At 33.3% G+C, this 23,055-nt stretch overlaps 1 long non-coding RNA gene across 1 annotated transcript in view; it reads right to left on the bottom strand.

Annotated features, from left to right (window-relative positions):
* The window catches only part of LOC134719211 (uncharacterized), a 177,176-nt gene extending 160,307 nt beyond the window's left edge, over window positions 1–16,869 (bottom strand). The window contains exon 1 of the long non-coding RNA XR_010107547.1: window positions 16,763–16,869. This is a non-coding gene — a long non-coding RNA (uncharacterized LOC134719211). The remainder of the gene's footprint in view (window positions 1–16,762) is intronic.
* Between the last annotated feature and the right edge of the window lie 6,186 nt (window positions 16,870–23,055).

Here is a 23,055-nt window from a genome sequence, read left to right as displayed (position 1 = left end):
AATATCATCTAAATCACAAAAAGTTTGTTTGCTTTGTATCGATCTGATGAGTTAAGCCCTTTTCAACTAATTTCTAACCCTGCTCGCCACATTTGTAATGTGCCTGTCCTAAGTCAGTAGCTGGTAGTTTAGTAGTTGTCGTTGGTTCATGTCTGTCATATTTGTTTTTTGTAAATAGTTTTGTTGTAATTCATCAGTCCTGCCTCTCCCCCAACCATTATAAAAGAGGCATGTTTTTCTAGATTTTAAAATAAGCTCAGGATATAAAATCGATACCCCTACACATATATTAAGTGTCATCTCTCAGACTTTGTCTGATCGATAGTTATTGGAAGTGCTGTGTACTGTCTCTGTATTTCGTAGATTCACATTCCCTAACATGATATTCATAAAATCGCATGGGTTGGCATGGTTGGTGTCTTGGTAGAATCTGGAATTGCTCATCTTTTTGGAGCACATATTTCGTCCTATTTGTCATCTTATTTTTAAGGACCTGGGTTTGTACTTGTCTCTTTGCTTTTCTCATTTTGACTGACGCTACATTACATGCATTAGTCGCTAATTTCCGCGACAAAATTAATTGAAATAAAACTCAGATGAGTGATACAAGGGGTAGAAGGTGTTGCGACCAAAGAGGGCGGGTAGTGTTATCCAACTCTGATATAATTATTAATGTAGTAAATAGTGTTGTTCCGATGATCGGAATAAGTCAGAAATCAGTTGGTTGGGACTGGCGATGTCGATAATCGATTGGGATTTTGTTCACATGATTGTCGTTAAAGTTTCCGGACTTTGAGCTTGTCAACTTCCGGTCTGTTTACTGTTTGCATTTCATATGCGCAGTCAAACAATATTAACAAAAAATATCAGTCGATGACAGTAACAATGTCAAACATCCTTTAATTAAAGAAATAAGTAATTTCCTTCTTTATAAACGTGACAAAAAGCATTTGCAGATTGATGGAATGGTATTTAAGATTAATAACTTTGTATGAAATACTTTCTTTCAATACCGGTACTTGTTACTTGAGAACGTACAAATAATTCTGATTTTAGACAAAATAATTCCGTTGCTTCATTAAAACATGTTGCAAGTTGCCTTTTATTAATGTGTTATCCATTTGTAGCATCAAAAACATCATATTCCTTTCCAGATTGCTTGCCAAACATCGTTTACTTTTGTAAATTTCCCAAAATTTGTCCGCCATTTATATAAATGTAAGAATCACGAATCGGATACGGTTCAACTATGTAAAAATTCCACGTTCTTGCAATTATAAGTTCAGACGAAAGAAAATAATGATTACAAAAGTAATAAAAGCGTTCTACACGAATTAACTGACATTGGCTTAATACCCATGTTTACTGTAAAATGCAAATGCATTGTTTTCTTTTTTATCTTTTAATTTTAATTTCTAAAAGTAAAAAAAACTTTATATATCTTTTCCTAATTTGAAGCATTCAAATGTTCATACAGCATTTACAGCTATGTTATTGAATTTTTTTTGTGAGTTTCACCATTGAAATTTAGAAATGTTAGTGTCACTGTTGGTTATTAATGTTGTAATTATGAGATAAATTATGTTCAATATGAATCTTGATTCTTATTAATTCATTGTTTTAACTGCTAAATAGATAATTATCAAAGGTACCAGAATTATAATTTAGTAGTAAGTACTCCAGAATATAAAATGGAAACAAAAGATCAAATATGAATATAAAAACTCTGCAATGATATGGATATACACATTAGACAAGTACAATGAGACTAAATGCATGATTTCCTTTAAAAAAAGAGGGCAATGTGTTATGATCCGATTATAACCGATTGTCGGTTGGTTGCTGCCAACCCATTGTAATAGATAATCGATTGGTAATATCAACCGATTATCCAACACTAGTATTAAATAGTGATGAAACCTCACTCCCCTGATACGGAAAAGGGAGAAACCGAAGATCTAGTGAAAATGAGATAGATCAAGAACAAAAAACAAAAAAACAGCGACCTAGAACAGAATAACAGTGGTCACACTGTCACAAACTCCGAAATATAAAGTCAGATACAATACCAAGACCTGTAAAACGAAAGAGGGACGAGGGTAAGGACTTAACAGTTGCAATAAGCACAAGTACCAACCCCAATATACTGAGACAAATATCCCGCCTGAGAAGAATAATCGGAATCAAAACAGACAACCACAAATATTATAGAGAACGGAGTTGGTCTTTTTAGAGAAAATTTACCCATACACTTAAGACAGATGCATTGTCGGAATGAAGAGCTGTCGGAATGAAGAGCTGTCGGAATAATGGGCTGTCGGAATAGTGGGCTGTCAGAGTAATGGGCTGTCGGAATAATGGTTGTCGGACTAAAGGGATGTCACACATACAAACAACATGAACAAGTCATCACTACTTTTGACAACAAATTTTGATATCATGCTTAATACAATTAGGGTTTTCCCGGATTCCCTGCTATGTTTTTTAGTAATTTCATGTGTCCCGCTCGACTTTTGTTTCGCGTTTTCACGCAAAATAATTTTACTTTTGCATGTCAAGTTTACCAAAAATCGGCCAATCCTGCATCACGCTAACTTAGTAAGACCCCAATGAGACCCACTGTGATGACTGAAAGGTGTTATTACATACATACATTGTTTCTTTGTAAAATAAAGGGTTATTTCAACACAATTCACGACAGGAGGAGATAACTCTATAAGAATTACCCCAATAACAGTATGCCTGTTATTTTCTGAAATAACTTGTTTAAGTTACATGTATACTTTTGGTGGTATATAATAATAAATAAATATGGTGTTTTTACTGTCTTCTGATTGGTTAAATTATTAGTTTTATTTTCAATGTTGTCAAATTTGATGCCGACACGCCCACTCTAACGTTGTGTATTCATACGCCAACATGTGTGTACGTTGTTATTGTTAATATAAATAATATAAAAAGTACTTTGAGCGTTATTTTTGATACAAATTTATTTATAATGAATGGCAATAATTTATTTTGATTTTATTGAACCATAAAACTAATTTTTGTCTCTTCACATTTTACATAATCCGCTTCGCGGATTATTCAATGTGAAGAGTCAAAAATTAGTTGTATGGTTCAATAAATTCAAAATAAATAATAGCCATCCATTAAATGTAACAACTTTAATTAATATTGTCTCATACCTGTGGATGAGGAACCTAACTTGTTGTTAATAATCAGTTATTAACTTTTTTTTAATTTTCAAATACAAAGATTATATATTGTATGCACACTTTTGATTCTATACCCATTATAAATGAAGGTTCAGACAAGCTTTTTAAAAAAGAAAACTTAAACAAACAAAAATGTAACAAACATCAGCGCCGCCTGGTGTCTAAAAACTCTTACACTTTTCAAATGCACTTTTTAACTTACAAATTTGTTTCCATAAACAATTTTACCTTGAAGAAAATAAAATCACTTAGTTAAATGATTAATTAAACATTTCTTCTGTACCTGTTCAGAACATTTCGTCTTAATGCGAAGAAGAAGAGATATGGAAACCCGGAAATATTTCCATCGTCCTGTTGCTGACCCGTTTCAAAAACGTAAAAAATATTTTTAAAATGAGCTAAAATGAGTATGTCATTTCTTCACATGAGTCAAATATAACAGAAATATTTAAAACTTACCCTTAAAAGCCCTCGAAATGACGTCTTCTTGGTGAAAAAGAATTGTTTGCAGTTTGTCGATAGCAGCAACGCGGAAGTTTAGTCAAAACGAGACACTGAATATCGGAATTGGGACAAGTCGGACCAAGAAAACTAGGACCACTTTTAAAGAAACTCGGATTAGATTGAAAGACAAATCGGACCAGGTTGAAACAATGATTGGACCCATTTAAAACGGTTGATTCAATGGGAAAAAGGGGGTAGAGGACGTAAGACCCCCTTGTTTGATCGCCAAAAATAATAAATAATTTTTCACGCTATATGTATATGTACTGGTAAATGCCTCCGTTATCCGAAGAACCTCTCGAAAGCTGCGAGGGTACAGTGGCATCCATGTACACTCTCTATCGGGAATAATGGAGATGTGTCAAAAAGTAAATTTATACGACAATTATTTTTACAAGGACAATCAATCCCCACCCAACACCACAGGTATTTGGGGAATGGACCCCACTAAAATAAAATTTTGGCGTTTTTTTTATTCATTTACAACTTTCTACAATGTATAAACATATATCAAGTCTCAACAATCCATTGCTAGTCGATTACAATAATTTTTTTACTATCCATACGAGCCCCAAGTGAAAAAAAGCTTCTTTTTTTCACTTGGGGCTCGTATGGATAGTAAAAAAATTATTGTAATCGAAAAAAAACGCCAAAATTTTATTTTAGTGAGGTCCAAAAAAAAAGGGGGATCCATTCCCCAAATACCTGTGCACAACACAACGTGAGTGCTAGGCCACCGGGAAGAGTCTGTTATTATGGTGGAGGAAGCCGAAGAATTCTAGTCAAATCGGCACCTGGTTCAATCGGTACCTGGTCAAATCGGCACCCGGTATAGTCAATTCGGAACCCGATGTAGTCATTTCGGCACACATGTTGAATATGTTAATATCTTGTTTTCAGTATTTCAAATGCCGATTTAACCTGGTGCCGATTTGACTTTTTCTATAGGTGCCGATTTGACTTGTACCCGAAGCCGAAGTACTTGGAGAAAACCACCGGGCCACTCGCACAGGCACTTGTCTCCAAAAACCAAAAAAAAATGTCCTATATACCTTAATATAACACAAGGTACTTAACTAAATTTTTGAATAATGACACCCAGTCCCAAATTCCCGTTATTTTTTTTATTTCTCGGTTGTCAAACCTACTTAAACTTAATATGCCGTAAATTTAAATTGATTTATCTACACAATGGTATATGACACGACTATCATTGGTGTCGGGATCATTAGTAGCAGGCCTCAGAAGTCGGTCAACGGGATGTTTTTTGCATTCGTCTCAATTTTTGGCAACACCCAGCCCGCAGTGATTGAATTATTATAAAAAAATATTAAAATAAAAACTGTCAGCTTCCCTCTGACTATGAATTATTACCTTTATTGTAAATTCTTTACAGATTATGTGGAACAAACCCAAATAAGTTTGTTATGAAACACACGTGTACACAAAACACTAATGTAGAGTTATAAATTGACCAAAATTTCCCACATTTATTTTTAGCCAGACGAATGACCAATGAGAAACCAGTATAAAATTACATGCGTACTGGGTGTTGCCAAAAATTGAGACGAATGCAAAAAAACATCCCGTTGACCAACTTCTGAGGCCTGCTACTAATGATCCCGACAACAATGATAGTGGTGTCATATACCATTGTGTAGATAAATCAATTTAGATTTACGGCATATTAAGTTTAAGTAGATTTGACAACCGAGAAATAAAAAAAATAACGGGAATTTGGGACTGGGTGTCATTATTCTAAAATTTAGTTAAGTACCTTGTGTTATATTAAGGTATATAGGAAAAAAAAAATTGAGACAAGTGCCTGTGGCCACTCGGTGGAAACAGACAAACCAGAGAGATATCAAAAGATTGATCTCCAGGTCAAAGTAGGGGACAACTTTGACCAACCGAGGCCCCAAAAGTACCCATTCTAGTTTAAACTCCGGTCTGGGTACCAGAGATGTGTGTGAGAGGGTGAAAATTACCCTTCTGATGAACTGATATTTTTAGCACCCCGAGTGAGAATCGAACTCGGGACCTTCAGCACTGTAGCCATCGGTCTTAACCATAACAGAAGGGGGGGCAGGACCTTTTTAGGAACGTCGGGAACGGGTGATTTTAAGCTCGAGATTGACCCTTCCGGGATCCGGGAATTCTTTTTTCATTTCGGGATGTCGGGATTTGAATTTATTTAAATTCGGGACCTCGGGATTTCATGTTTTTAAGCCCGGGATTTCAGGATCAGGACCCCTCCCCCAGAAAGTGAATTAGCAATGTTTTTTGTAGAATAGTATATTTGTTTTCTACAAGTTCAACTTGTATGCGAAAACAGTCATGTACGTGCACTTAATTTTCTTGTTGGCTTTATATTAAGAAAACAATAATTGACGTGTTCCCTTGGGAAATGCAGGAATTTTCACTTCCGCACACAAAAGTCTTAACACTTTCTGATATTTCAAATCCTCTGTTTGCTGAGAATTTATCTCCTGGTAAAAGTTTCGTTAACAGTCGACAATTTTAAGTTATTTTCTGTTTACTAGATCGTCCACCCTCACGTTCATCCAACCATTAGACAGACGGTATAAAGAGGGTGTGGATGGGGTATAAAGAATAGAGTAAAATGGGCAAAATAAAGAATAGAGTAAAATGGGCAAAAAAGAGAATAGAGAATAATGGGGTGCTAAAATATAATGAACAGCTGCAAAATGTCAAGAATTTGGTAAACATATACTGATTACAGAAAAGAACAATGTTCCGTCAGAATACAGTTATCAAGTTATTACAGAATAGCCATTATTTTTAAAGATAAAGAATAACGAGCGAAAAAAAAAAGAATAAAGAAATGAACCGGGACTCCCCATCCACACCCTCACATAATGACAGAGATAAACAAATCAAAAGCTTCACAGTTACTTGACCAGGTCTCAGCACGGGCAAGTACATTATAAGGTCTCTATAAAAACAGTAAAAAACAATGTCACAAATCTAGGAAACTTTCCATGTCACAAAAATATGTAACTTTACCCTGTCACAGAAATATGTAACTTTACCCTGTCACAGAAATTTGTAACTTTACCCTGTCACAGAAATATGTAACTTTACCCTGACACAGAAATATGTAACTTTACCCTGACACAGAAATATGTAACTTTACCCTGTCACAGAAATATGTAACTTTACCCTGACACAGAAATATGTAACTTTACCCTGACACAGAAATATGTAACTTTACCCTGACACAGAAATATGTAACTTTACCCTGTCACAGAAATATGTATCTTTACCCTGTCACAGAAATATGTAACTTTACCCTGTCACAGAAATATGTAACTTTACCCTGACACAGAAATATGTAACTTTACCCTGTCACAGAAATATGTAACTTAACGCTGACACAGAAATATGTAACTTTACCCTAACACAGAAATATGTAACTTTACCCTGACACAGAAATATGTAACTTTACCCTGACACAGATATATGTAACTCTACCCTGACACAGAAATGTGTAACTTTACCCTGACACAGAAATGTGTAACTTTACCCTGACACAGAAATATGTAACTTTACCCTGTCACAGAAATATGTAACTTTACCCTGACACAGAAATGTGTATCTTTACCCTGTCACAGAAATATGTAACTTTACCCTGACACAGAAATATGTAACTTTACCCTAACACAGATATATGTAACTTTACCCTGACACAGAAATATGTAACTTTACCCTGACACAGAAATTTGTAAATAACAAAAAATATGGTCAAAAACATATGTAACATCTGTCACGGTAAGATAAACTGTAAATTTACCATGTCACAGAAATATGCAACTTTCCGCTGTCACTGACATCATTTTGTAAATGCACCTTGTCACAAACATAGGTAGCTACTCTGTAAAAAAAACTGTAAATTTGCCCGGTCACAGAAATGTGTAACTAATTAAATGTACTCCGTCACTGAAATTTATAACTCAACCCTGTCACAGAAATTTGTAAATGCACCATGTCACAAACATATGTACATGTAGCTACTTTGTAAAACAAGTTGTTCGCTTTACAAAAAAAAAAAAAAAAAGCAATACGTGAACCTTATACCGCTGACGGCTGGGTCACCAAACGATTGTTGCTGAATTTTATTTGCTTTTGAATTAAAATAAATGACTGTGATTAGAAGAAGTCAGTTGAGAGTGAATATTTACATCTACGTTTTGAATATGCATGTTAAAGCTAGACTATTTTATTAAGTACTTGGGAATGTACATAATTTTCCAGATGATAACCCTTTTGCAAATCCAAATTTCTACAAACCGGATGACTTATGCAAATTGCACAAACCAATCGCAATATAAATGTATGCACTCAGTTTGCTTTATAATCTGGAATTCTGCATGCATTTACTTTATCTATCATATCTTTATATTTTTTTTCTGCATGGACCTTCACTATGTTCATGTTCTCAACTCGTTATTGAAGTCGTCTGTACTCATGGATATGTTAATTGTAAAGATAAATATAAAGTCCAATCTACATGTGCAATGAAAACTGTGGCATGTAACTGATTTGGACATCTTATTAAGAGACTTTTTTTTAGTCTATTAAATTAAGTAAGTAATTATGACCATGCATGCAAGTCACATGTCAATCTCTTACAGCCGTGACCTGAATATAGATAAGAAAAACGAAAATGCGCATTCACGAGTGAAATTAGTATATTTTATTTTTTTGAGAACTCAAACCGATAGTGTGCGTTTGAAATGCGATCTATAATGTGAATGAATCAAGACGGGAAGGATAGTTGGGCAACACAGTGAATACAATTTTCAAAACTCTACAATAGTACACCTATATATGTAGATGTTATAAGGTAATACTATTAAAACAAACACACAAAAATAGGGTTGAAATTTTATAATAAACATACATTCTTGTCAGTCATTTTTTTTCGAAATTTTTAATAGATACACATGTAGTATCAATAAACACAAGCGTCAAGTATTTAAGGACGGACATTTTATTAATCAAATGAATCTATTTTTAAATTCTACCATTCCACTATAAGAACAGACTACTATACAAAATATTAGCAAAGACTTATAAATCCATACTTAAACAGTACAAAAATCTTGTTTGCTTCAATTTGAACCTAACATCACACATGCCACTTCAAAAGCTCACATTGAGCTATCAGAATTAGTTTTCCCATGAGGACTCGGTGTGTCAGTGTAAGATCACTCCGATGGCCGGAGGCCAGAAGGTGATCTAACACTGACACACCAAGTCAGAATGGGATAACTATTTTATATCCCAACTGTTTAAGATTAGATGAAAAACCATTTACAATTCATAAAATATAGTTTAGAACGTGACGTCACACAACCGTTTGAATATACTTTATACATTACTATATATAAATATATACCCTTTATGACCCCCTTACCCGATTTTTAAATATAAAACCATGTCAACTCGCCCCACTAGCCCATCGGCAAACACTAAATCGCCACTTTCTAAAAAATCGCCCCACTCTTGTTTTTCAACTCGCCACACTTATGAAAAAGGGTAAATCCCAATGAACAATCAGTCTGACAACTCGCCGTATTTATAAAAAGTGTTAAAATCCCACTGAATAAAGGTGTGCCAACTCGACCAACTGATAAAATAAGTAAATGCTTCCTTCAAATATCTTAGATAACTTAGAGTTCGTATCTAGTCATCCTGGTGTAAGGGTATGTGTCGTAGGTTGATATTCTTTTATTTAAGCAATTCAAGCATTAGTGTTACTCTTTGTTTAAAATGTAAACAACAAGTGGATGAAGACGAAGCATATCATGTAAACGGACTAAACGAATATAAGTTATATATTTATCACACACAAACACACTATTTACAATTCTGTAAGCGTAGTTCCGGTTACACAAACATAAATGACTCTTTGTTATACTGTGGATTCATTATTATTCGTGGGATACCAATGTTCTTGAATTTCGTTGTTACAGGAATACCACGAATTTAAAGGTTCAACGAATTATAAATTTTCTGTAGGATTGTGTGCTGACTATGACAAAACCACGAAATCAAAAATCCACAAAAATACATGTTCCTCATTTCAGGAAAATTGGTCCCCACAAAAATAAATGAATCACAAGTATTGAACATTAAGTATTTAAAAGAAGTATATCGGATATCTTAACAGATGTAAAACGATTTTATTATTATTCATTTCGAACTGTAAACCTTGTCATATAGACAAGGATAAATTTTTGCCTTTTTATGTGCGTCTTACTTATTTTAACAAAATCAGGAGCTTCATTCTCACCCTTTTCCGGCGATCTGTTTTATGCATGAGACTCGGTATGCTCGATGAAATGTCTTAATGTTGGACAATTTGCTTAAATGTAGATGTGAAGAATACGTCGTGGAGGCAGACACCTAACGACTGTGGTAAAAGAGAGGCGAACTATACTAGAGGGACATTCAAACTAGTAAATCGAAAATATACTGACTATGCCATGTCTAAAAAAGGAAATTGACAAACAGACAAACAATAGTACACAAAATGCAACATAGAAAACTAATCTGATGTTCAGTTGTGTCGTTTGTTGGTGTGGTTCATAAGTGTTTCTTGTTTTCGTTTTTTAAATAGACTAGACCGTAGGATTCCCGTTTGAATGATTGTACAGATGTTATTTTATGTCCCTTTATACCTTGCTGTTCGGTGTGAGCCAATGCTTCGTGTTGAAGACCGTACTTTGATTTTTAATGGTTTACTTTTACAAATTGTGACTTGGTTAGGAGAATTGTCTCATTGGCACTCATATCACATCTTCTTATATCTATTTACAGACTACACAAAGCAATTCAAACCAGTAAGTATTAAAGCATTATGCAGTCTTTACTAACAGACAGATGGCTTCTAAATGTGCGATACATGCGATCGTCCCGATTCTTAGCAAGTTATAACCAAATAGAAAAGAAAGAATTAAATATATACTATTACATCCCAATTTTCCAAAAGATTACTTTTGGAGGGTGTACAGTAGCCTCTCTCTGAATTCGCGTCCATTTACATTTTGTAGAGACCCTACAAAGACAGATCTCGATCACAACCCTGAAGCTTACAGTTCGACACATTTAGAAAGGCATATTCGACGAGAGGAAGCGACTAACAGGTCCCTGTTAAAGAATCTTATATTTGACGAAACATACTGAGTCTTACAAGTCTACTGAACAGTCAGTTATATTTCATCAGTCATTATACAGTGTTATAACTGGTTTACTTGTGTTTTGATGAAGATAAATGAAAACTCACCCTAACTATACCATGTTACAAAGTATATAGTACGATATTACTTATCCATTTTTTTAAATCAATATGGACTTTAATTATCCAAGGTACATTGACAATTATTTCCTTCTATTGTACATAAAGAACATGGTGACAGACAACTACCTTGAAGATTTATAGAGTTTCAACAGTGATCCCATAGTAATGAAATACACGTATGACAAACTACAATTAGTCTTTTGAAATCTTTCTCAATTGTACAATGGGTGCACTCGACTCCAATCTTAATTGACTAGACTTGTCAGTTTTCCTAACGATGATCGGTGGTTTTCTCCGGGCACTCCGGTCTCCTAACTAATAAAAACTGACCGCCACAAAATAGCCTAAATGCGGTGCTTAAAAGTGGCATTTAAACACAAAAAAATCAAATCAAATCAAATATTTTGATACAAAAAGTTAAAATATTGATACTGATGTCTTATTATTAATCTTCGTTTATCAAGTTTTATTCGAGGTTTTAAAAGGGAACAGTTGACGAAACATTTTTTTTTCGATATGATAGTGTGCTTAGATATATATTTATAATGTACTTTATCAATAGAAAAGCCGGAGTATTAAATATAGTGTTGAACGGAATACAATATTATGAATTGCTTGACAAACTTAAAAATCTCTGAGATTGCATTATCATTTAGTGTGTTAATTTCAAGAGAAAAATTATACAAACTTTAAATAAAAACTTTAAATACATTCTCAAACCTAATAAATTTATAATCGTTAATAACACATGGCTTAATAAAAACTATGTGATAAAGAGAGACAAAAAACGAGCTCTATTTGTCATATCTTAAATAAATAACTTTAAATGACATCCGAATATAAAATGTGAGATTCTAGTGTTATTAGTCATTGAACTATCTATTACGCTCAAACAATGTGTCTTTTGTAAATATATTTAAAATTTCCACACATGGATAAACTTGTATGGCTCTTTGTTATATTGCACCTGGTGTATTTAACAGAATTATTTGGTGTCGAAAACAATGACGAAGACTTTAATATTTGTTCACTCGAAATATTTCCTGTACACATAACTTGTAAACTTATTTTGTTGATTTATCTATGCCTTCTACCCCATTGGGGTATAACTGTGCATTATTCAATAAACGTTTATACTACAATCAGCTATTTTACTATACAGATAAAGCTATACGTATAAACGTTAGCTTTATACGTCAATGACATCAACTAACCTATAAGCCCCGCCTACTTATCAGAACTTCTGTATTTCATCAACAACGTCACGTCACAACCATCACAACGTGGAGTAACACTGGTCAAACTTTTATGAATTTAAACTTGTTATGTCTTCAAATTGGTAATTTATATACCATGTTTATTAAACATTATTAATTAGGTTAGAACTTCGCATTTCCCCTGTTTCTATGCCTCATACAAATAAATTTCATATTTCAAGACAATATACGTATATTGTCTAATTATACTGCAATCAGCTATTTAACTATACAGATAAAGCTATACGTATAAACTTGTTATGTCTTCAAATTGGTAATTTATATACCATGTTTATTAAATGTTATAAATTAAGTTCATTTTCCCTTTCTAATTCCTGAAAATGTCCATGTCCTACCGCCGGACTACGCTCATAGGAAAATACCCCAAAATGGTACCCCATGAGGGACATTCCAAACCCTTTTTTTTTAACAACAATTTGTTACATATTTTTTTTTTTTTTAACTTTTTTTTTATAGATTTCAGTATAAAGACAATATACGTATAGTGTCTTGAAATATGAAAATTATTTGTATTCGGCACAAAACGGGAATATGCTCGGTACAACCTCGCATTTCAACCGTTTCTAAGCCTCATACAAATAAATTTCATATTTCAAGACACTATACGTATATTGTCTAAATACAAATTTTAACTTCGTTACTTTTGCGAGATGCAACACATTCACATGCTACTTTTTACGGCAGACTATGGTCTCATTGCAGATTTTATTTTTACTTTGTACATTTGCATGTTTCAAATCTCCATTTTTTTGCGGATACTCCTCTTTTGTACAGACTAAATGTTAGTCAAAATAGATTTGTTCACAAAATCCTATAAAATCATGTCTTTTCCAAATAATTGGTTTCGACAAGGACGTCAGTATTCTTAAATTCAATTTTACGTGACTATTTACTCTTCATGATCCGCGCAAATATGACGTTAACCCTTGTATTAGTGTATTTGTTTTATCTACTACACATGCTTTACGGTCCGTTTAACTTTAAGCCGTGGGTCTTGAAGGCACCGTATAGTCTGAATTATAAAAGAGGGACGGAAGATACCAAAGGGACAGTCAAACTCGTAAATCCAAAACAAACTGACAACGCCATGGCTAAAAATGAAAAAGACAAACAGAAAAACAATAGTACACATGACACAACATATTAAACTCAAGAATAAACAACACGAACCCCACCAAAAACTAGGGGTGATCTCAGGTGCTCCGGAAGGGTAAGCAGATCCTGCTCCACATGTGGCATCCGTCGTGTTGCTTATGTGATTACAAATCCGGTAAATAGTCTAATTCGGTAGGTCAAATTCATGAAAGGGAAGGGGATTGTAGTTACGACGTAAGGAACATATCCGATATCATTTGTGAAACGGTTATTCCATAACAGTCAACCGTTAAGTTGATAGAAAGGAATTCGAAAAGCAAAACAAAAATCAAATTTCCCCTCCGAAAAAAATATCTAAATGATCAAATAAAAAGGGCAATTGAATTTAAAGAAAACGTAAACTTTTTTGCAATTGCAAATCATTATTTATTCTTTCCTTTTGTTCTCATTTTGAGAAAATACAATTACATTTTTTATATATGAATATGTGTGTAATACATTATCATTTCTTTCATTTACATTCCATTTAAAAGGTTATTGTACCGTCTAGTTACTAAACATTTAATGAAACACGCGCGATTTGTCTATTTATTTAAAATTTTACCCTTAAATAAACAAACAGGATCTTTCTTATATTGTACCAAAAGTTTTTAAAAGAAGTATATTATGTGTAGTTACATATGTAAACAGGCTTGTTATTCTATTTATGAACATTTCATTCTAGTTGCATTTCCATATTATATGCTGGCGATAACAAGTTTTAGCATTTTGAGGAGCTTACTTCTTAACCTTTGAGTGTACATGATTGAGGAACAAAATCGCCGACAGAAGCAACACTATGTCTAGATTAATTAACTTCTTCAACAATAGATAGATGGCAACGTTATATTTCAAACTAATAAATATCTAAATTCGTAAAAGTTAGGAACCATTCAAAGAGAAAAATAAATATGTCATATTAACCAAAACTTGGCTTTGGCTAGGTCTGTAGTATCCTCTCTTTTTATTCACGTTTATTAACACTATACAGAGGTTTTATAACGATAGACCTGCACCATGCAGTTTGTTATTCGACACAATTGTAAATGTGAAAATTATATATAAAAAAGCCATTAACTAGTCCAGTGTGTTGGAGGTAATTCTATCTTATGCTTCTGGTCAGGTTTGGTAAACAAAAAAAATGGGGGGAATTATATTGAAAAGCATGAATCAAATGTAACATGTTGTTTAAATAATTGTGATCTTTGATTCATATGAAACACAATATAAGGTGAAATAAAGGGTTAGAGGTAAGAAATACAAGCGTCAACTAATAATAAGAGCTATGATATAATGTTTTGTAAACTGTAGTCTAACGTGAAATAGTCCTTTCTAGTCTAGATTAAATAATTAAAGCTTGAGTGTTTACGACAACGTTTTCTTCATTTTGATATCTACAAAACGTATTACACAGAATATTTATCGTATATATAAGGATTGAATGGCATATAACATGATACAACTGACTATCAACAATACATTCCATGTCATATAAAAAAGAAGATGTGGTATGATTGCCAAAGAGACAACTCTCCACAAGAGACCATATGACCAGGAAATTAACAACTGTGTGTCACCGTAGGGTTTTCAACAATGAGCAAAGCCCATACCGCTATTAAAGGCTCCGAAATGACAATAACTAGTAACTAGTAAGTAGACTATTTTACTGTTTTGTACGAGAAAATTAAAACGTGTCTACTCAATAGTCATTTATATTTCTTGAATTGTAATTGTGCAGTAAATCAAGAAGACTATAAAATTATAAAAACCTCCGAAAAGGGGGGGGGGGGGGGGGGGGGGGGGTTGGCTGGTCTACAAAACGTTTCATAAGTGAAACTAATATCTGCAAGATTAAAAGGTCAAAAACAGGGCACGAAATCCTGAAAGGTTTGTTTTCCAAAAACAGATACTATGATATTTTCCAGGGTTAACCAAATGAAAAGAAATGATTGTATATGTTAGTAACTAAACTTTAATTAGAATAAATATCCAAATATCGAAGATTTTTTGATAATCATTAAACACATTATTTCCTATTATTGTGTTTTTATAATAGTAAAAACTTTTATAACATATTTCAAAAATGAATACGAAAACAAAATATGAAACCTTTTCAACAAAACCCGATTTTGAAATATTATATCCTAGCCTAACAATAGTGTCGTGACTAAACTATCGACCACGTACACATTGTGTGCCTTTTGTGATTTTTGTTAAAGGTCCTCGCATGAATAAACATAAATGCCTCAGCTATATTGCACCTTAAGTACTTAAAAGAAGTATTGGGTTACGTAGACATTTCAGAAAACTTTACATGATTTCAATCGAAAATTATTTGCTGTACACTTAAAATATTATTTTTCATTTCTGCGAGTTATAACGAATTCATAACAGCTGTCGATGGTCTTATTTTATAAAAGATTTACCCTGCTCTGCGGAATGTTTGAAATCTCGCGCGGTACAGACTAAATGATAAATAGATTGACAGACCTTTTCCCCTCAAAATAAGGTATTGCTATCTATATTGTAATGCCAACTATCCATGGTCCTTGCAAAGTAGGCATATAATAGGGATATAATTGAAAACATCCACTGTTTTTGAACTTTGGAATCATTCCACATATCCTTATTTCCATATATATATTCTTTTGTTTTAGATTTATTTGTAACTGTTTCTGGTTTTTTTATCTCATCAATCCGTTTCAATTTCGTACTTTATTTGGCGTACTAAATTATAATCCTGGTACCTTTGATAACTATTATTTGGCCTTTTTAACATTTTCACTGATTAGTCTTTTGTAGACGAAACGCGCGTCTCAAGACTTTAGACTATACCATACAGCCTAAAAACCTTCAAGACATTTCTCTGCATTTACATTAATGTGTTAAAACCATTGAAGGTCTGTGAATGCGTTACATTCCTATGTATACGTATTCAAGACTTGAGGGGAAAGAGGGTGTCGTTGTGAACTAATTTTTCGACATAGATAGACATACACTGAGAATGCAACAATAAATCATGTTTTTTTTCTACATAGAACCTTAAAAACTAAGAAATTATAAAATGTTTTCTATAAAAAGAGAACAATCGACGATCAGCAAAAGAATTCTGACTGACCGAATGATGTTATGAAACTTAAAGGAATGTTTAATAGCAAAGTTTTCATAAACCTGACCTTTTACTTTTAGAAACAAAAAATACATATCTCATTTAAATATAGATGACATTCAATTGTTAAATATTAAGAAGTTACTTGTTAAATACAAACTATTGTCTGAAGACAGAAACAAAATGTGCTTACCTCAAACTGACTTAAATATCTGTCAAATATCAATATGCGAGTTATTCACTATCAAACCGTTCACTTATATCCCATCTTAAAATTTAAACTTCAGACTACATAACATGTAGTTACTGAGTACAGATAAAACACACGCTATTTGTCTTTTTATTTAAAAGATATCCGCTTGAGCAAACATACAATGTCCTTGGTTATATTTTACCTAAGGTATTTAAAAAAGAAAATTTAATATGGTTACAGGTGTAAACAGTCTTTGTACGTATTTATCCGAATTGTGCGCACTGTCATAATATAAAATAATTAAACTACTGAACTCATATGAAAATCAAACACGGATTTTTTTTGTTATCAATTTACAAAATTAAAACCTTTAGACATGAAACGACTGTAAATCAACTGCTATATTCTTTATTTATGAAAGACTTTTCCTTGTTTAGAAAATGGTTTATTAAACCTGGTTTATTACCTTGCTTAACCTTTCATTTGTATGACAGTTGCATATAATTCAACTATATTGACAACAATCTGTGAGCAAAACATACAAACATAATATGGAAAATGTAAAAAAAATAGTTATAGCAGTCGACATTTTGTAACAGTGAAACATATCAAAAACTGGCGACCGTCGGACCACAGAAAACAACCGCTTTGTAGGAGTGGCTGGTTCGTCAGAATTTAAGTCACTTCGAGTTACTTCCCTTATTATATATGTATTTGTGGACATTTAAAAATATATCGAAATGTATGTGAAATTTTGTTTTTTATACTATATGTATCATAAAATACAGGTACAATTTTTATTTCATCTTATTTCATATTTGTTTTGCATGAATAATAGATAAACATATCATACAGTAATGGTATTTTTTATTTATCAAGTTGTTCACCTTAAAACGTTTTCAATATGTTTCAAGAGTTATGACTACGTATGTGTAGCATGTGTGTTAATGTTAATGTCCGTCACAACATGATAAGCTTGGTTATTTAAACAGGCTCGACAAGTAAACCGTTATCAGTCAGATGCATTTGTCCTGATTGCCAGGATTACCTTCTTTGTTAATATAACACTTATATGCTCTAATCAGTGATTGTAGGTGACAACGCTGGTTTTATGATGATGCATTCATTTGATTGCTATTAGATAAATACACAAATTCCATTTATTATCTAGGTTTTTCGGCGTAGCCGGTTTTAAAAGAATACAGGACAATTTATTTAAATACAAATCATCAGGTACTTATTTATTCGGTAAGCTGTTTAAAAAGGTTACATCACAAAAATAATGAATTCCTAGGAAAATTAAAAACAGAAAGTCTCAAATCAAATGGCTAAATCAAAGACTGAAACACATCAAACGAACGGATAATAATCACGCTTCATTCTGTATGTTGTGTCCGAAGTCAGAAGGCAGTAATTAGAAATTACCGTTTGTTGCTGTTATACATATTTGCTATTCATTCTGTATGTTGTGTCCGAAGTCAGAAGGCAGTAATTAGAAATTACCGTTTGTTGCTGTTATACATATTTGCTATTCATTCTGTATGTTGTGTCCGAAGTCAGAAGGCAGTAATTAGAAATTACCGTTTGTTGCTGTTATACATATTTGCTATTCATTCTGTATGTTGTGTCCGAAGTCAGAAGGCAGTAATTAGAAATTACCGTTTGTTGCTGTTATACATATTTGCTATTCATTCTGTATGTTGTGTCCGAAGTCAGAAGGCAGTAATTAGAAATTACCGTTTGTTGCTGTTATACATATTTGGTATTCATTCTGTATGTTGTGTCCGAAGTCAGAAGGCAGTAATTAGACATTGCCGTTTGTTGCTGTTATACATATTTGGTATTCATTCTGTATGTTGTGTCCGAAGTCAGAAGGCAGTATTTAGAAATTGCTGTTTGTTGCTCTTATACATATTTGGTATTCAATCTGTATGTTGTGTCCGAAGTCAGAAGGCAGTAATTAGAAATTACCGTTTGTTGCTGTTATACATATTTGGTATTCATTCTGTATGTTGTGTCCGAAGTCAGAAGGCAGTATTTAGAAATTGCTGTTTGTTGCTCTTATACATATTTGGTATTCAATCTGTATGTTGTGTCCGAAGTCAGAAGGCAGTAATTAGAAATTACCGTTTGTTGCTGTTATACATATTTGGTATTCATTCTGTATGTTGTGTCCGAAGTCAGAAGGCAGTAATTAGAAATTACCGTTTGTTGCTGTTATACATATTTGGTATTCATTCTGTATGTTGTGTCCGAAGTCAGAAGGCAGTAATTAGAAATTACCGTTTGTTGCTGTTATACATATTTGGTATTCATTCTGTATGTTGTGTCCGAAGTCAGAAGGCAGTAATTAGAAATTACCGTTTGTTGCTCTTATACATATTTGGTATTCATTCTGTATGTTGTGTCCGAAGTCAGAAGGCAGTAATTAGAAATTACCGTTTGTTGCTGTTATACATATTTGGTATTCATTCTGTATGTTGTGTCCGAAGTCAGAAGGCAGTATTTAGAAATTGCTGTTTGTTGCTCTTATACATATTTGGTATTCAATCTGTATGTTGTGTCCGAAGTCAGAAGGCAGTAATTAGAAATTACCGTTTGTTGCTGTTATACATATTTGGTATTCATTCTGTATGTTGTGTCCGAAGTCAGAAGGCAGTAATTAGAAATTACCGTTTGTTGCTGTTATACATATTTGGTATTCATTCTGTATGTTGTGTCCGAAGTCAGAAGGCAGTAATTAGAAATTACCGTTTGTTGCTGTTATACATATTTGGTATTCATTCTGTATGTTGTGTCCGAAGTCAGAAGGCAGTAATTAGAAATTACCGTTTGTTGCTGTTATACATATTTGGTATTCATTCTGTATGTTGTGTCCGAAGTCAGAAGGCAGTAATTAGAAATTACCGTTTGTTGCTGTTATACATATTTGGTATTCATTCTGTATGTTGTGTCCGAAGTCAGAAGGCAGTAATTAGAAATTACCGTTTGTTGCTGTTATACATATTTGGTATTCATTCTGTATGTTGTGTCCGAAGTCAGAAGGCAGTAATTAGAAATTACCGTTTGTTGCTGTTATACATATTTGGTATTCATTCTGTATGTTGTGTCCGAAGTCAGAAGGCAGTAATTAGAAATTACCGTTTGTTGCTGTTATACATATTTGGTATTCATTCTGTATGTTGTGTCCGAAGTCAGAAGGCAGTAATTAGAAATTACCGTTTGTTGCTGTTATACATATTTGGTATTCATTCATTGTTTGTTCATACACTAAGTAACTTTTATCGTTTGCATTGTTTTACATGATTCTTTTCTGAGCCTTGTATAGCTGATTATACGGGATGGGTTTGTTCTCATTCTTCAAGGCCGTACAGTTACATTTAGTTGTTACTTCATGTGTCAATTAGTCTCTTGTGACGAAATGTCTTGTAGCCTTTATATACCACATCTTCTTTTTTGTATATGCAGTATGTCAGGAATCTAATGCTTTAATCATCTAATAGCAGTTCACGTTTGTATACATCGTTTTTCTTTATATTTGTGGCAAAACCAAAATCTGTAAAAAAAAAAAAAAAGAAGTTTGACTTAAATAGTAAAATGTATGTGTATTAGACAATTCATTATTGTTCGATAGTTTAGTGTAAAAAGTCAAACAATCATCCACAGTATTGGACAGACCATCACAAACATGTTATTTTTTTTAAAACATCTAAAGATATGTTTAGACTTTAAATTAGTCTGATCATACACGTGAAGCATGTGAAAATATATAGAGGGACACAATATACCAGAGGGACAGTCAAACTCTTAGATTGAAAATATACTGACAACGCCATGGCTAGAACTAAAAAGACGTTGAGACAAATAATAGTACAGAAGACGCAACATAGATAACTAAAGACTAAACAACATGAACCCCACCAAAAACTGTGGTGATCTCAGATCCTGCTTGTAAGAGTATATATTAATATTACAAGTGTCACAATTCTGTGAACTTTATGTTCTTATTCGCCAGACTTAAACGAACATAAATTATTTATACAATAAAACTCAACACATGAGCTCTCCTTGTGAGGGTAGCATACTATTTTATTAACGAATGTATAATAAATTAATCAAATCAAACAGTTCGTTTCAAAAGCCATTTCAGCACACTACTGCTTATTCTCATTATTGAGACCTTAAAACACAGTCATACTGGCACAGTCACAGTCAGACATTTCAGCACACTACTGCTTATTCTCATTATTGAGACCTTAAAACACAGTCATACTGGCACAGTCACAGTCAGACATTTCAGCACACTACTGCTTATTCTCATTATTGAGACCTTAAAACACAGTCATACTGGCTCAGTCACAGTCAGACATTTCAGCACACTACTGCTTATTCTCATTATTCAGCACACTACTGCTTATTCTCATTATTCAGCACACTACTGCTTATTCTCATTATTCAGCACACTACTGCTTATTCTCATTATTGAGACCTTAAAACACAGTCATACTGGCACAGTCACAGTCAGACATTTCAGCACACTACTGCTTATTCTCATTATTGAGACCTTAAAACACAGTCATACTGGCACAGTCACAGTCAGACATTTCAGCACACTACTGCTTATTCTCATTATTGAGACCTTAAAACACAGTCATACTGGCTCAGTCACAGTCAGACATTTCAGCACACTACTGCTTATTCTCATTATTCAGCACACTACTGCTTATTCTCATTATTCAGCACACTACTGCTTATTCTCATTATTCAGCACACTACTGCTTATTCTCATTATTCAGCACACTACTGCTTATTCTCATTATTGAGACCTTAAAACACAGTCATACTGGCTCAGTCACAGTCAGACATTTCAGCACACTACTGCTTATTCTCATTATTCAGCACACTACTGCTTATTCTCATTATTCAGCACACTACTGCTTATTCTCATTATTCAGCACACTACTGCTTATTCTTATTATTCAGCACACTACTGCTTTTTCTCATTATTCAGCACACTACTGCTTATTCTCATTATTCAGCACACTACTGCTTATTCTCATTATTCAGCACACTACTGCTTATTCTCATTATTCAGCACACTACTGCTTATTCTCATTATTCAGCACACTACTGCTTATTCTCATTATTCAGCACACTACTGCTTATTCTCATTATTGAGACCTTAAAACACAGTCATACTGGCTCAGTCACAGTCAGCCATCCATAATAAATGCAAAATATATACACCTATACACCAATCTACAAAACAAGAAATACAAGTTAAATAAATCATAGTAACTAAAGTACTACTTTCCAAATAAAAACAATATATAGTCTTGTTGATAGTGGTTTGGGGGGGGGATGGGGTAAAACATGCAATGCAGTAGTACTGCGTATGCTAACCAGCGTAAAGCTGAACTTCGAATAATGACATTACAAATTCAATTTAATTTCTATCAAACAACAAGCACGAGATACAAGGGCCAAAATCAAACGATACCTAGAATATCTGTTTTGAAGTCGCAATGCAACAAAATATTGTCCAATGGAATAAATTGTAAACATTACAGGTATTCTAAAAACACGTGTTGATGTGAACAATAAACAAACACACGTGTTTTATCAAAACAAATACATGTGCTCCCGTACTATTATTAAATATATTTATGTTCTAATTCGCCAGACTTAAACGAACATTAATTATTTCTACAATAAAACTCAACACATGTATCAGAAATTAGCTCTCCGTGTGAGGGTAGTATACTATCGAAAGTGTCAAAGAAAGAAAAAAGGGGGGTCATATGCCAAGGTTTTTAGAAACTGTTAATTTTTCTGATATGTTTTCCTGAACATACCCATCTTTTGCAGTTTCAGAAGCCCATCCTCCATGTTTCTTGAATAACCTGTCATTTATACCAGCTGAGGCTGCAGTCGTCGCACCACCTGATCTCAAACTGTGTAGACCAAAATTAGATTTTTCTAGACCTAATGATCCAAGAGCGTCTAACAACAACTCTCTCACCCTTGTATAAGATAGAGGAGCATTTCCCCTTAAAACATAAGTGTTTGTTTTCTTACGAAAAAATACTGCTCTAAAAATGAATTCATTAGAATCGATTGCTATGTTAGCTTGTAATAAATATGTGTGTAACATAGATACCGGACATATTATAGAACTAGTCTTCGCTATCAGTACTCTACTTCCTTCTCTGTGTTGGTCAGTCTTACTTTTTCGATACATAAAGACACATAAGTAGAATAATTAGTTATCAAAAGTACCAGGATTATAATTT

Source organism: Mytilus trossulus, chromosome 5 (genome assembly GCF_036588685.1).
Source record: "Mytilus trossulus isolate FHL-02 chromosome 5, PNRI_Mtr1.1.1.hap1, whole genome shotgun sequence".
In the NCBI taxonomy this organism is placed as follows: domain Eukaryota; kingdom Metazoa; phylum Mollusca; class Bivalvia; order Mytilida; family Mytilidae; genus Mytilus; species Mytilus trossulus.
The sequence above is the reverse complement of the archived record's forward strand: the minus strand, read 5'-3'. Positions and strand labels throughout refer to the sequence as shown.